The 14,497-nt window shown below is 41.7% G+C and overlaps 1 protein-coding gene across 5 annotated transcripts in view; it reads left to right on the top strand.

The window, feature by feature from the left end:
- The window catches only part of drp2 (dystrophin related protein 2), a 241,583-nt gene that overhangs the window by 64,193 nt on the left and 162,893 nt on the right, over positions 1-14,497 (top strand). Inside the window, exon 3 of one of the 5 annotated variants that reach the window (XM_077532094.1) lies at positions 14,218-14,283. The exons of the other annotated variants lie outside the window; for them this stretch is intronic. The gene's annotated coding sequence lies outside the window, so the exon portion shown is untranslated. The remainder of the gene's footprint in view (positions 1-14,217; positions 14,284-14,497) is intronic. 5 annotated transcript variants of the gene reach the window in all.

The following is a 14,497-nucleotide window of genomic DNA, read 5'->3' as shown; positions in this document are numbered from 1 at the left end:
ATTTTTCACATAGCTGTCCCTTTTAGCATTTGTACACAGCATACAAGTATAAAAACACATTTAGCACTCTTAATAGTTAAACAAAATCAATAAAACAGTCTCAAATTTGCTGACTGGTGACAATTGTGTCGCATATGTGAAAATGGAGAAGCAGGAACACTTCTGCTTTCATTATTATTACAACTTTAATCATATTGTACAGCTGTCCCCACATCACAATCAATACATTCCATTTCCAGTTCTGTGTTCGTCATTGATACTCTTTCGTCTCGAAATTGACAAAAGACACACACATTTACAAAAACAACAAAAGCTACAGGAAAAGCAACACACCATTGTGGACTTTGAGAATCCACTTGCCTCCAATTTTTCTGGCTTGCGAATGAGGGCAGCCTTCACATCACTGAGAGGAAACGAGGGATGAACTTAGAGCTTAGGGAAGGTCGCAAAAGGTGAGAGTGGGAGGTGTGTTGATCCGCAGTGAGCTGGCGTGGATCGAGCAAGGAAAAGTACCTGCCGGCGCCCGGGCTGCTGCTGAGCGCACCGTGGGCAAAAGAATTAGCGGCGCTCACTCAGTCATCCAACTGGTGTGGCAACCAGGGAACATTACCTCGCCTCAGCTGCCGCGCACAAGAGATCTCGCTAAAAACGCTGTCTGGCTCCCAGACATCGGAGGAGGTCTACTCTTTATTTTAGCTGCATGGGAGGATTTGCTTCCTTCCTTTCTGCCCTTTTCCGACCCGCTGCTGCTGCTGCTTTGTAAATATTGCCGTTGACTAGCTGCGTGTATCAGCTAGCAACACGTCACACAGTACAATGGCCTGATGTTAGAATTTTTCACAGTATAGTGAACACCTGCCGATATTCACACTAGGGGTGTCAGGCGATTAAAATCTTTAATCGTAATTAATCGCATGACTTCAATAGTTAACTCAAATTAATCACAAATTTTATATCTGTTTCAAATATACAATAAAATATTTTTTTTCTAAGCATTCATAGTCTTGTTTACACAAAAGTGTAGAAAAAATGTTAGAAATATGGCTGCATCTTTTAGTCATTGATAGAGTAATTTCATAATAATTCATAAAATTGAGTTGAAATTAAAAAGATGTACTGTATTGTAAAAACGAGTGTGATACTGATTTGTGTTGAGGTCATTTTTCTGCCACTAGATGGCATAATTGCATTTGTCAGATGATGGTGACAGCTCAGTACATTTTTCTTTTCATATTAGGAGCTATCTAATCTTTAAAATGACATAACATAACTTGTGAAATTTTGCACATTTTTAAAATACAACTTTGGTCTCCAAAAATACATGCATTATTATTAAATTAACTAGACTATGTGCAATTTCTGGAGAAATTGCGTGGGAATGCTGAAAGCTGAATGCTGATAGCTGAATGCTAAGATTTGAATGCACGTGGAATGCTTATGAAGTAAATTGAGAGATAAATTATGAAATTATGACCTCCTGGTTGCTGGAGAATGTACTTTACCAACTGTGCCACCGAGCAGTGTAAGACATCTGGTAATAATGATAAGGGCGTGGAAAGTGATACTTAGAAAACGTGAAAATAAATGGGAAAAAGTTGATATCACAAGTTAAATTGTGAAAATACTGTAAGTAATGTGGAATCAGACGATATATACCCCGGGAGGCGTAAATTTTTTAACCTAGTTGAAATTTGAACAGTGTAACTTGGAAGTATTATGTGGGAGTTGTGACGCGGCAAAAAAAGTGTGGAGAATAAAAATCACAATAACATAAGTGGGAATGCTTCAGCTAAATTATGACCTGCTTATCTTCTGTGTTGTGACTGGAATTGCCCCAGTACAGGCTTTCCAAGTAAGGGATGGTCATTAATCATGTGTTAAAAAAAAAGTAATTGCGTTAAAGGAACTTTAAATTAACTAAAAATTAACACACTAATTTTGACACTTCTAATTGACACATTTCAATTTATTTCAACGCTAGAAAATGGATATGTTGTATCAGCAAATTGTGTTCCAAGCTTGGTCACAGAACATATTCAAATCATGAGTGGAGCTGCAACTTCATGTTTGACATGCAGCTCAGTCTGCATCAACTCGCTGAACGTCCCCAAGCGTGTCATCGTGTCACCCGCCCACCACGTTAACCCACCCGATCCATTTTTCCTCCTCCGCTCTCCTCTCACTATCTTATGGCCGTGTCTCTTCACTTATTTAAAACGTCCTCGTCTGCTTCCCACCTCACTCTTTCCTGCGAGGCCGTACTGTTTTTTTTTTTGGGGGGGGGGGGCGTTCCCCTGTCATCTTCTCCCTCCGCTCATTTCCCTTTTCACTTAGCATGTATCTCTCCTTACGCCTGCCTGCCTTGCCATCGCCAGGGGCGGAGCCAGGAATGTTTCGGTGGGGGTGGCCAGGGCGACGCACCCACTGAGGGGTGGCGATAAGATGACACGCATGTGGATGCACACGTGTTATCCATTTGTTCTGTCTGTCTGTCAGGCCAGCTTTGGCTACAAAACGAACATGGCTGAGACGTGATTCTTTATCACAGTCCGGGTTTCATAAAATAAAGTGGACACATATCAACCTAGCTCGTCACATTCATCAAAGCAAGGAAGGCAGAAATCTAAGCAACGTTAAGTTTTTTTCTTGCTGTTTTTGTGAAAGTCAACCTTAAACATTTCTTGACAATAATATATGTGACCTCAATAGTCTAATCATGACGTTCTGATTAATATTTCATTTGGGGAATATGAGTTATGTATAAAAACCCAGCCGTATTTATCCATCTCAGGGGGCGGCCATTTTGTCACTTGCTGTCAACTAAAGATGACATCGCAGTTGATCAGGCCTCTGGCTACAACCAACTACAGCATGCCTGTTTTTTGAAGCTGAGCTGTGATTGGTTGTTACCAGAGAGCTGAGCAACTGTGATGTCATCTTCACTCGACAGCAAGTGGCAAAATGGCCACCTTCTGATATTGGTAAAAATTACTGCTTAACGCATATCCCAATAACGCAATATTATCCAGAATTAGACTACAACTGTCAATATTTTTATTATTTTGGGTTGACTTCCTCTTTTGTTTTGTATATAACAACCCAGAAATTTGGGTCAAACTGACTCAAGTAGAGTGTACACTGTAAAAAACAGTTGGGTCAAAAACAACCTAAAATGGGTCCAAAAGGGACAGTCGCTCTATTTGGGTTATTCATTTAAGCGCAAAAATTGGGTTATTTTGTACGACGCGACCCCACTCCCCTACACCCTCTAAAAAGTCAAGTTTGACTTATATTGCGTCATTCTTTTTACCCAAATGTTTTTAGAGTGGGTAAAAAAATAACCTAATATGAGTCAAAAAAGTAGGGATAGACCGATTATTGGCTTGGCCGATTATCGGCGCCGATATTCGCCATTTTGACGAATATCGGCATCGGCCATTTTGAATAATCATATGCCCAATAATAGCCAAAGTTGAACAGTTCCCTGCATCTCACTAAGTGGCAAATGCATGCGAATATAGCTCATTTGGGGTTTTTGTTAGGGTTCGTGAAACGTCTCGAAAGATCTTTGCAGTGACAAATTGTCTGAATATGTTCCAAATGTGTTTACGACAAGTAAAAACTGCCTGTGAAGATCGCGGAACTACATTTCCCATCGCGAGATGCTGTGACTATCGCGTGACCGGTAGCGAGACTGGGAAAATCTAACATGGCGGCGCTCTGCTGCTAAAATAGAATTAGCTTTATATTTCTAATTAAACCCGAATTTAATGATTAGATAAATTCGATTTTTTTCTTTTCTAAGAAAGATCGGAAATATTATCCAGTGTGGACGACCTCGAACGTTTTATTGACGATCATTTTTATAGCTGCGCGATGGATGAGCCGGCGGCTAGTCGGGATAATCCTTCGAAAAAAAAAAGGAAAAATGACTCGTCAACAGACACGGACGATTTAGCAACCGCCGACGTATCGGTGAGTATGCTGGATTCCATAAATAAAAAACTTGACGTCCTCTGTCTTATCCGCGAGGACGTCAAAGAATTAAAGGCAAGTTTGGAATTCGTTAGCCAACAGGTAAGCGATCTCCAATGCGATAACTCCGAGCTACGCTCCTCTCTCGTCGCTGTCACAGCCGAGTTGGAGACGATTAAAAAGGAAAATAAAATGCTAAAGGAAACGGTCTTAGATGTTCAATCCCGTAGTATGCGGGAAAATCTAATATTCTCAGGTATATCCGAAAATTCTCCAGATAATCCAGAGGGTGAGATAAAAAAATTCATGACATCATCGCTAAAGATCCCACAGGAGACGGTAAATAATATCTCTTTTCACCGTGTACACCGGCTCGGAGCTCGTAAGGGCAATAAGCCCCGTCCTATTATTGCTAAGTTCGAACATTTTAAACATAAAGAATTGGTAAAAAGTAAAGGACGGGAGCTCAAAGGGACATCTTTCGGGATGAATGATCAATTCCCAAGAGAGATAAACGAGCGGCGAAAAGTACTGTTTCCTATAATGAAACAACACAGACAGGAGGGTAAACGGACTTCGATGGTCGTTGATAAATTATATATCGACGGCCAGCTATTCCGAAACCCAACCTCGACCCCTTGGCTGTTCTAACTGACAATTGGTAGAGCCGAGCATTGTGTGATTATTTGACGTAGGTATGTGTATATGTATGTGTATGTATATGTGTATATATGTATATATATGTATATGTATATGTATGTATATGTATGGATAATGGGTTACGAAATAGAATATGAATTTATATTATGCATAGGCTATATAGTAATAATAATAATAATAATAATAATAATAATATAGAAATATATTCTTAAAAAAATAAATTAATAATAATAATAATAATCTCGCTTAGGTCACCATTTACTGGTGTATTGTTATGTTGAATCCCCCACAGATTTCCTTCACACTCACTTCCCCCCACGTTTCTTCACTATTATACTTATCTACTTGCTATCTCTCTCTTTATATAAATGATATAAATTGCCTAATTACTCTTTTGCTATCCTACAATATGTTAATATTAATAAGCAGCTTATATAGATGTATACATAAGACTGAGTCTATATTGCTTGTATGCAGAAATTAGTTCTGGTCTCCTGGAATGTGTGTGGCGCTCGCTCCCAGGCAAAAAGAATAAAAATTTTAGACCATCTCTCAAAATTTAAGGCAGATATTTGTCTCCTACAAGAAACCCACTTACAAAAATCAGAAGAAAAATTATTTATAGATAAAAATTTTAGTCAAGTTTACTCTGCCTCCTATAATAGTAGACAAAGAGGTGTCTCTATACTTATACATAAGAATTTATTCTTTACTCTAAATAATATAGTAACAGATTTAGAGGGCCGATATATTATTATCCAGGTAACTATATTTAATAAAGTATATACAATTGGTAATTTATATGCCCCAAATAATGATGACCCTGATTTTTTCCATGAATTTTTCTCTCGGTTACTCGATTTAGCAACAAATTCTATTATTATTATTGGAGGTGATTTTAACACGGTCTTGAACCCGTTAATAGATCGTTCTAATAATACGATATATACAAGGCGATTACGATCCGCTAAAGTAATAGATGAATATATGGAGGATTTTGGCCTCAGCGATGGCTGGAGACTTCAAAACCCAACTAAGAAGGAATTTACTTTCTTCTCTGCTGTGCACCGATCATTCTCAAGAATTGATTTTTTCCTTACAAATAATTCTATTGTTGATAAAACTGCTATAAAAATACATTCTATAATTATAAGTGATCATGCACCAGTCTCCCTCACTCTACAAATTGACTCTACCTTTAAACCTCCCCCGATATGGCGTTTTAACATCTCATTACTGAAAGACGTAGAGTTTGATAAAATTATTAGAAGGGAGTGGGCAGATTTTTTGGAAATAAATGACTCTCCAAATATATCTCCATCTCTTCTCTGGGAAGCAGGGAAAGCGGTAATTAGAGGGAAAATTATATCATATTCAACTTATAAAAAGAAACAGGATCAAAAATTAGAAAAATACCTGGAAGATAAAATTAAACAACTAACGGATGAATATGTATTAAACCCAAATAATCAAATATGGATAGAACTACAGAATATAAAAATACAGTTAGATAACATGTTATCTAAAAAGACAGAGTTCATAATACAACAGTTGAGATATAATAATTTTGAACATAATAATAAATCAGGTAAATTCCTGGCAAATCAACTTCAACGGAATCGGGAAAAATCTCTTATAACGGCTATTAAAGATATAAATGGTGAATGCACACAATCACCAGAAGAAATTAACCATATTTTTTATAACTATTATCGAAATCTATACACAGAAATTAATAGACCTAACCCTGAATATATTGAGGAATTCCTAAACAGCTTAAATATACCTCAGTTATCTATTGAACATAAAGATATTCTCGATACCCCGCTTACTATAGATGAGTTGTATCGTGCTTTAGACAGTATGCCTAATGGCAGAGCACCTGGTCCAGACGGCTTTCCGGCTATATTTTTTAAACATTTCTGGTTAATGTTTGCTCCATTATTTCTAAGAGTAGTAACTGAAATTAAAAGTAAAGGTGATATACGTCAAGATATGAATATAGCAGCAATTAAACTTTTATTAAAGCCAGAAAAAGACCCTACCCTCCCGTCAAGTTACCGACCGATATCACTAATTAATACCGATATTAAAATTATCGCTAAGGCCTTGGCATCTCGATTAGAGACGGTAATCTCGACAATTATTCATAGTGATCAAACAGGTTTTATTAAAGGTCGTCATTCTACTAATAATATTAGGAGACTCTTTAACTTGATTAGTATGTCACAGCGGTATGATAAAAAGGCAGTTGTTATTTCGCTGGATGCAGAAAAAGCATTCGATAAAGTTAACTGGTCCTTCCTCTTTGCTGTCTTAAATAAATTCGGCTTCGGGGAGTCATTCATTCAATGGGTCTCAATATTATATGATTCTCCTAAAGCTACAGTTACTACTAATGGGATTACATCACAGAGTTTTACTTTACAAAGGGGAACAAGACAAGGGTGCCCAATTTCTCCTTTATTATTTGCTATATTTATTGAGCCGCTTGCATTAGCTATACGTCAGGATAGACGGATCCAAGGAATCCACTCCGGGACAATAGAACATAAAATTAATCTATATGCCGATGATATATTACTCTATTTAGAAGAACCTGCTATCTCGCTAGGGGAAGCATTTAAATTAATAACTAAATTCTCTCACTTATCAGATTACTCTATTAACTGGACAAAATCAACATTATTACCTATTACAGAAAATTCATGGAATCCTACAAGTCAGGATCCACACTACTCCTTTCCTACAGGTAATTTAAAATACTTAGGTGTTAAAATTTCACCTAAGTTAACTGAATTAACTTCTTTAAATTTTTCACCATTATTGGATAGTATCCGTAGTGACCTGGAGCGCTGGAATAATCTTCCGATCTCTTTAATAGGACGGATAGCTACTATAAAAATGAAAGTTTTACCAAAGATTAATTATTTATTTTCAATGATTCCATTTAAACCTACGTCTAACTGGTTCCAATCGCTGGACTCTGCTATCATAAAATTCTATTGGAATAAAAAAAAAGCCAAAATTAGTCTATCTACTCTTCAGGAAAGTAAATCTAAAGGAGGTTTAGAGGCACCAAACTTTATGTACTATTATTTAGCTAATCAACTACAATATCTTGTGCTATGGACACAACCCAACAGAGATACTAACTGTTGGTTGGAATTGGAGCAGAAGGATTGTAATAATCTTAGACTGTCAGATTTACTCTTTATTACAAAATCAATAAGACGACATAATTGTTTTAAAAACCCAATGATAGCCGCCACCCTGACTGCCTGGTGGAAGGCATTAGAAATTACAAACTCCCAATTGGCGCCCTGTGGGCTCTCTCCCATTTGGCATAACCCCGACTTTCAACTTAATAATCAGTCGTTCCATTTAAGCCTATGGGAGCAGAAAGGAATTACACACCTTCATCATCTTTTCTCAGATAATAAGTTTATATCGTATACAAACTTGGTCCAGAAATATGAAATAAAAAAGGGAAATTTCTTACATTATCTGCAAGTTAAAAATATGGTTAAGAAACAAATCCCAACACTTCAGGATACGCTCCAACTGCCTGTCTTAGCTAAAGATATTATAAAGCTTTCTCCAACAACAATAAAGAAAATATCAAAAATATATAAGTTATTTTTATACACAAATAAAACGTATTTACCGACTTTAAAATGGGAAAAAGACTTGTCTATAGTTCCGGAACCAGACTTTTGGACCCAAATCTGTGAAAATGTATTTAAAATGACCAAACAGACAAATTTGCAACTTATCCAATATAAGATACTTCATAGAACATATATTACACAATATATGATGAAAAAAATGGGACTCTCTGACTCCGACATTTGTCTCCAGTGCTCACAAAACACTGCCGATACTTATCTTCATGCTTTATGGTCATGTACTCCAGTGCTGCATTTCTGGACTAAAATCTTGGAAAAGCTCGCTGATATATTAAACTGTAGGCTTCCTTTATCTCCAAGATTGTGTTTACTAGGTGACTTAACAATAACTGAGCTACCATGTAAACAATCTCAATCTATATTTATAGCCCTTACTATTGCTAAAAAAATAATCCTTGTCAATTGGAAAAATAAACAATCTCTAAATATCGACCACTGGTTAAACTTACTAATAAATTATATCTCAATGGAAAAAATCTCTGCCTTAAATAAAAATCAAGTATCAAGATTTAAACAAATATGGTCTATGTACATAGAATATTTTAATCTCAATTTGGCAACTTAATCCTGCCAAGATTCTGCCTGTTAACGAGAGCCACCACATCGTTACAACTTCTGTTTTCGCTGCTCCTGTATTTGGTATTTTGTATCTGATTGTTTTTATTTTTATATAGTCAGGAACCTAGTTGCTGCTAGTGGGCTCGAGCATACCACACTATACGACACTATACTCAATAACTCCTTAAGATCTATTTCTAGTGGGCACTAAGCATCAACACTTGGTGTTACTGCATGCTAATTAGTCAATTTTCTTGACGCCGTCCCCTGTGGTCGGGCGGGGGTGGTTCTGCCCCCCCCCCCCCCCCCCCCCCCCCCGTTGTCTGCTCGGTGGCGGTTGCGTCTTGGCCGCTCCCTGGGCCCCCTGTGGGGTGCGGTGTTGGGGTGCTTCCCCTGGTGCCCGGGGCGGTGCCGTCCCGGCGCGGTCCGCTGCTCCGTGCCCGGCGGCGCGGTTCGGGGTGGGTGGGCCTCCGGTGTGCCCCGTGGTTCCCTCTCCCCTCCCCCTTCCTCCCCCCCGTCGCCTCTCCCTCCTCGCCTCCTCCCGCCCATCCTCCTCTGCCTCCCGGTCCCTTTTCCCTTGTCACCCTCCCTCCTCCTCTCCCCCCCCGCCTCCTGCCCTGCAGCCGCCCTTTCGCCTTCTTGTCGTCTTCTCCCCGCTTCCCCCGCCCCCCCCCCCTTCCCTGTCTGCCCTGCGGCCCCTCCCCCTCCCTCTCCCTGGGCCTGGGGCTCCCTCCCCGGCCCGGGCGTCGGGCTCCGGGGGCCGGGCGAGGGTTTGGGGCCTGCCCCACTCCGGTATAACTCCTGGCGCCCCGGGCGGGCTCCGGTGGCCGGTGGGCTGTCCGGTAGCCCTGCTGCGCTGGCTGTCCGCCCATTGTGGTGCCGGGTGGATGAGGTGGGGGGCGGCGGGGGGTGGGGGTGCTGGGGGGCGGGCGTGCCACCTACACCCGCCGGGTTGGGTGAGGCCCCGCTGGTCGCTCCTCTTACTCACTCCACTAGCTTGCACTATACACTTTGTAAATATACACATAGGGCACACAACACATTTCTTGGTGGGGTGGGGAAGGGTGGAAACACCGTCTTCACCCTTCAACTCCCCTCCAATTTTAATGCACCTCACGTCCAAGGGGAGGGGTGAGTTGGGGCGGGGAGCCATCAGAGGGGATGGACTGCAGTGCCTGGCAGCGCTGTGGTCCCCCCCATTTGTGTCCCTGCCCCACCACTTTGTCCCTCCATTCCCTTTTTTAATGCACCACACATATACATATTCATTTTTTTGGGGGGGATACGGGTGTGTCGGAGTAGGGGAAATTTTTTCCCTCTGCTCCGACTCACCTGCTCCCAATTTTAATGCACCACACGCACACACTTGTATATACACTGGGTGGGGCCACATTCACGGTGTAAGGGTAGAGCTCGCCAGTCGGCGAGCTGGCGGACTCAGTAACAGGGTTAGGTGTCACTAATACTCTGGCGTGACGACCGGGGCCTCTCCCCACCGGGCTCGGTGTTCTGGTGTTCCGTCTTCTCCCCTGGTGCTTCCTCCTCTGCTTCCCCCCTCCCGCCGCTGTGCAAATCTCGCGCGGCTGGAGGTGGGGTGGGCACATCTCCCTCTCTGCGCTGCTGCCCGGTGCCGGTTTCCGGGGGGGGGGTGGGGGGTTCTCGCGGGGGGCCGGGTTCGCGGGGGGGGGTGGCGGCCGTCGGGGGGGGGCGGCTTGTTTGGGGGGGGGGGTGGAGGTATGGGTGGGTGGGGGGTTGGGTGCTGGGGGTCGGGGTGTGTTCGGGGGTTTGGGGGTCGGGGGTGGTGGGGCCTGGGTCGTGGTGGATGGCGGGTTTGGGTGGGGTGCGGGGGGGTCGTGGGGGGATGGGGGCTGGGGACCGGTGGGGCGCTGTGGGGGCCCGCTGGGCCTCGTTCTGCGGCCTTGGGCTCGGGGGTGTGGGCCGGGGCTGGGGCGGGGGTGTTCCGGGTGTCTGGGTCGGCTCGCCGACCGGTGTCCGCTCGGGTGGCTTGGGGGGTGGCCTTGGTGCTGCCGCGGCCTGGGGATTCCGGGGGGGGGGGGTGCTCGCTTTGCTGGACCGCGGTTGACGGCTTCTTTCTTTGGTGGTGGTCCTTATGCATGCCAGATCCGTCGCACCAGCATCTACTGAAACTCAACAGAAGTACCCTCTCCCTCCCACAGCCCCTTGAATCAGTTGGTGCTGGTGTCTGTGGTTCTCACTTTGCTTTATCTATCCTTCCCTCCTTCCTCTCTTTAGTTTTTCCTCTGGTCACTTGAGATCTTAATTTATTAGAAGTATGAGGTTTCTGGGGTTGGCATAAGACTCCGGTTTTGTAACCACGCAGGAGGGGTCTTGTTGGTGCTGGACTTCACTTTGATGGATTGGATGTACTGGCTTCTATTGATCTCATTCTGCCTTATCGATCCTTCCCTCCTTCCTCTCTTTAGTTTTTCCTCTGGGCTCTTGAGATCTCGCTAAATTTGCTGGAATTTAGAGGCTTCCGGGGTTGGCGTAAGACTTTGATTTTGTAATCATGGGGAAGGCAGGAAGTGTTTGGTCGGTGCTGGATGTCACTTTGATTTACCCTTCTTTTCTCTTTATTTCTTTTTTTTTCTGACCTTTTCTCTGGTCTCCTGACCATTTAAATCTCACGACTCTGGCAAGATTCTGAAGTACCTGGTTAAGGCGAAGGGTAATGGGATATTTATAAGGTTTTAGGTGAATGAATGAGTATAAATTTATACGTATTTGCACGCACGCGCACACACGCAAACGCACGCACGCACGCAAACGCACGCACGCAAACGCACGCACACATACACACAAAAAAAAAAAAAAAAAAAAAAAAAAAAAAAAAAAAAAAAAAAAAAGAGCAATGATGACAAGACGTTGAATCGGTAAGACTACCGAATGAACAATTCTGAGCTCTTCAAAAAAAAAAAAAAATAAAAAAAAAAAATAAATAAATAAAAAAAAAAAACTGCCTGTGAACATCTTACAATTCCTGATGAAAACCCCACATTTGCAAGTATTCACAAACTTGGCATAACTTGGACGTGAGAGAAAGAGACACTTTGCTTGGATTCGAGAGAGCGACATTGGGCTTGGATGAGAGAGAACAACTTGACCAGACGTAGAGAAACTTAACCAGACGTAGATGCTATCGACACAGCTGAGCACACCTCAACTGGACAAAACAAGACAATTCAATGCTACCTCGACGCGTGAACAAACCCCACTGACTAAATACAACACTAACAAGACACACCGGGGAAACACAGCAGGCAGAGGGCCCTAATTAGCAACACAAACGGGGAGGGGAGCTTCATACAGGTTGACAAGGTTAACTATGACGAGATTAGGGGAGACAAAACCGGACATCAGACAACATAAACATCCCAAACTAAACCAAAACCCAACCCCCCAAAACCGAAACATGACACTACCCTGCCATGTACGCAGCGTACTACGATGTGCAAGTAATAATGATGGTTATTACTCAATTCAATTAGCATATATGTCATGCTACTGCCCTCAGTGGCCACCTCATAGCTCCGCCCCTGTCCGTCAACTTTGAGGGTGAAGGGCAACACAGCTGGTGGGAAGAGCATCTGTAGTCCTTTTCTTTTTATTAGTTTGTCTGGTGTGCGCCTTTATATTGAATTGTAAATAGGTAGCGGCTGACGCTCGGCGTGATCTGTGTGTGGGAGGAAAAGGCTTCCGCTTTATTTGCTGCATCTCAATGCTCTCATTTGAGGAAATGAGAATTCATAGCGGGCCGGGTTTGCGAGGTGATGGAGGGAGAAAGGAGGATGGTGGAGTGTGGAAGAAGGTGCCGCATGTACAGCATATGTAAAAGCAGTGTGTGTGCGTCAAATGACATCCGCGGCAGCAGGCAAGCCCTCACATTAAGATTAACAGCACCTGACGTTTCCTTCACCGGAGACAGATGCCGCTTGCGCTTGCCCTCGGAACATTTCCCCCGTCGTCACCACGCCCAAATTACATTTCTTCTCAGACTAAAGATATAACCCCCCTGTACGCCACATGCACACACACACACACACTCTCACGCACACTCCGACTGCCTGCAGAAATACCTGTTCTCCAATTAATTAGGGCTGGCGGTATTTTTATTACAACGCAGTGTGCTGAGCAGAGCAGAGCTCGAGATCAGAGGCACGCTTTTGTGCCGTAATGAAGCCAATTGGCTTGAGTGCACACTTTCACCTCAGACAAATGAGACACAGGAAATGCCGAAGCTAAGCATATGCAGTTGAACTACTAAGTGGAATAAAACTCCAGCGCAATGTTGGTTGATGATCTTTTTGCTTGATTTTCAAAACAATCCTGTATTCTGCGTATGCAACGATAACGGCAATATCGTGATAACTGCCACAATGTATCGTCGTCGTCATGTCACGATATTAAAAGCAAAAAAAAAAAAAAGTCAGGTTGATTTTCGTTTGTGCAGTTCTAGCACCCTCTGGTGACTAATTATTATTATTATTTTTTAGTGCAGTTAATTTTAAAAAGGCATGTTTTGGACCTTCTATGTTTAAAATCCACGCGAATGGTCAGATGAAGGGGAAAGTAATATGCTTGTGACCAGACTCAATATGTGCACGAATGTGTGTGCTTGCATTAACAAGTAATTGCCTCTATATATATATATATATATATATATATATATATATACATATACTTTTTTTTTTTTTTTTTGCTTTGACCTACGGTACTGAATTCAACTCACTTCACAACCAGCTGCAGTTTGCCAGTCAACAATTTTATCAGTATGAAAAATACTCACAGGTGTATATTGTGTATCCTAAGACTAATATTGCTGCAGCTTACCGAGTCACTTTCAGTAATGGTGACACTCGTCTTCATTTTCATTTCACGACTGAGTCACACACGGCAGATTACGCCGCAATGAATTGAACATGATGCACAGATTATTTTATTATTTTACATTCAAATCAGTTGTAATTATGTTACACCTATTTTTTATTGTTTTATAAAGTACAATATATTGAATACTATTCAAAAAAACAAAGAACAAAAAATGTTAGTTTATTGGGAGACTTTAGAACAGATTAATGACATGTCCGTACATTTCAATGGGGAAAGATGATTTGAGATATGATTTTTTTTTTATTTTATTTTATTTTTTTTATAAGAGTGTGGTCATGGAATGGATTAAATTTATATCTCAAAAGAAAAGATGAAAGAATACTCTTTAATGTATTCTTGTAAGTATTTTAATGCTTCGATTATGTGTTGCCGCATTAGTTTGACGTATATGCTAATCTTTAGCGTTCTCTTTTGTTGGTTTTAGCGTAAACTTCAACTTGGAGTGACAAACGGCATAAAGTTACACGTTGCCTCGTATTTGGAGAACTGTGTGAGTGAGTCTTTTTTTCATTTCCTCACTGATGCTATACGTTAAACTCCCATTTTCTTCACGACTGACAAAAGGTGCTAAAGAACGCTTTAAAAAGTGACTTTTAATAGCTTGTAATGAGTTTGAATGTGTCAGCGAGCTCTTTAAAGCTGCAAAAAAATGTGGTTGAAATCTGATGTGTAGCTTTTCTAACCGGTAAGCAACTGAAAGCAAG

The sequence above is a fragment of the Festucalex cinctus genome, chromosome 9, assembly GCF_051991245.1.
Source record: "Festucalex cinctus isolate MCC-2025b chromosome 9, RoL_Fcin_1.0, whole genome shotgun sequence".
NCBI classification, from domain to species: domain Eukaryota; kingdom Metazoa; phylum Chordata; class Actinopteri; order Syngnathiformes; family Syngnathidae; genus Festucalex; species Festucalex cinctus.
This window is presented reverse-complemented; position numbering and strand designations above follow the sequence as displayed.